Genomic DNA, 2464 nt, shown 5'->3' on the forward strand with positions numbered 1-2464 from the left:
TTATGCATAACGTACAAATGAAATACTCAAACTTTCTAATAGGATAATGCAGCAGCACTCCGTCTTCAGACCACAAGTGGCCCATCGGGACCATCCGACCGCCGTGTCCTCCTCAGCTGAGGATGCGGATAGGAGGGGCGTGTGGTCAGCACACTGCTCTGCCAGTCGTTATGATGGTTTTCTTTGACCGGAGCCGCTACTATTCGGTCGAGTAGCTCCTCAATTGGCATCACGAGGCTGAGTGCACCCCGAAAAATTGCAACAGCGCATGACGGCCTGGACGGTCATCCATCCAAGTGCTGGCCACGCCCGACAGTGCTTAACTTCGGTGATCTGACGGGAACCGGTGCATCCACTGCGGCAAGGCCGTTGCCCAATTGCATAATACACACATTTAAATTTATTAAGGCACATTGTTTACACCTTTCTCTTAACCAATCATCTTTCAAAAGCCGAAAGTAGGGTGTGGCCACTTTGTATTGTCATGCAGTATTGTTATGCAACCCTACCTCAGTGTTACTGAGCCACGAAAGTAACTTTCTTTTTATAACTCTTTGTACTTTAACGAAGAACTTTATCTTTACTTTACTCAAAACTTAAACTTGCAAAACCTCTCAGTTCGTCCTTTTGGCAAAACTGATTTCCAAACTTTCACTTTACTTATTACCACAAAGAGAGTAAGAATATTAAAATCGTTAAATTTCTCTGAAAACATCTAATTTAGTACTTCAGCAGAATTTCAGTTCTGCTCTTCTACAACGTAATCATACAGTACTTTTTCCTGTACTTTAAAAGTTAGTCCAAACCTTATTTTCAGACATTTATTGAGAGATTAAAATAGTACTTGTAGATACGGAATAAACCACTTCAAATGCTTTTATGACAAGTTTACTTGGAATAATCAAACTCCAGGAAAGGACCCGATATAGGTGAATGATAAGGAATAAAATAATATGGTTTAACAAATTTTATGCGTAACATAATAATTATTCAAAAAAATTAATTTTGAATTAATGGTTCACGCTTCTACAATTATATTTATACAGTTCGTAACCCTTTGGCTGTAGTCGTTGGGTGTAGCGGATAGTAATGGCGGCTACACTAACCTTGGTACACCTTACAAGTTTCTAGAAGAATGGACTAATTAATTCTTGGCGTCGGTTTGGCGTCCATAACATAGTCCTACAAAGCAGTCGTCATCCAAGACTATTGTGCAACAGTTTTCAGGCAAGTCATCGCCTGCTCCGTCCGAGTGTAGCCGACCGCTGTGACCGAGCAGTTCTAGGCGCTATACTGGAACCGCGCGACCGGTACGGTGCAGGTTCGAATCGTGTCTCGGGTGCATGGATGTGTGTGATTTCCTTAGGTTGGTCATGTTTAAGTAGTTCTAAGTTCTAGGGGACTGATGACCTCAGATGTTAAGTCCCCTAGTGCTCAGAGCCATTTGAACCATTTTTGAGCCGTCCGAGTGTGGCCTCTTTCGCTGCTCTCCTCTCGTTCCCGCCCACTCTGCAGGAAGCGCTCCAAAAACCCAAGTCACCTTTTACACTTCCCACAGTAACTTCCGTACAGCACAAAAGCAGTGCATCTCTTACATAATGCGTATCCTACACATTGTCTCTAAGCGTGTACTATTTTATACAAATGACACTTGCACAAATATATAAAATTACATACACGAACATTTTCATTTCATTAATCCACGATGAAATATTATTTTAATAAGTTATATATTTCACATATTTCCTTAAGTAATTTATAGTCATACATTAGTAAAGCACCCTGACGTCACAATAGCGCGTTTTCCATATAGCTTTTGCGTATCGTTATACACTGAAGCGCCAAAGAAACTGGTATAGGCGTGTGTATTCAAATACAGAGATTTTCAAATAGGCAGAATAAGTCGCTCCGGTCACCACTGTGTGGCGTAATTGTTAGATCGGGTACTGATGCTATAGTGGCAGGCTATCAAGATTAAAGTGAGTTTGAACGTGGTGTTATACAGGGCTATTACAAATGATTGAAGCGATTTCATAAATTCACTGTAGCTCCATTCATTGACATATGGTCACGACACACTACAGATACGTAGAAAAACTCAAAGTTTTGTTCGGCTGAAGCCGCACTTCAGGTTTCTGCCGCCAGAGCGCTCGAGAGCGCAGTGAGACAAAATGGCGACAGGAGCCGAGAAAGCGTATGTCGTGCTTGAAATGCACTCACATCAGTCAGTCACAACAGTGCAGCGACACTTCAGGACGAAGTTCAACAAAGATCCACCAACTGCTAACTCCATTCGGCGATGGTATGCGTAGTTTAAAGCTTCTGGATGCCTCTGTAAGGGGAAATCAACGGGTCGGCCTGCAGTGAGCGAAGAAACGGTTGAACGCGTGCGGGCAAGTTTCACGCATAGCCCGCGGAAGTCGACGAATAAGCAAGCAGGGAGCTAAACGTACCACAGCCGATT

The 2464-nt window shown here is 42.8% G+C and overlaps 1 pseudogene; it reads right to left on the bottom strand.

Moving 5' to 3' along the window:
- Positions 1–256: 256 nt before the first annotated feature.
- LOC126105230 (5S ribosomal RNA) lies at positions 257–374 on the bottom strand (annotated as a pseudogene).
- Positions 375–2464: the final 2090 nt, after the last annotated feature.

This window comes from Schistocerca cancellata, chromosome 1 (genome assembly GCF_023864275.1).
Source record: "Schistocerca cancellata isolate TAMUIC-IGC-003103 chromosome 1, iqSchCanc2.1, whole genome shotgun sequence".
NCBI classification, from domain to species: domain Eukaryota; kingdom Metazoa; phylum Arthropoda; class Insecta; order Orthoptera; family Acrididae; genus Schistocerca; species Schistocerca cancellata.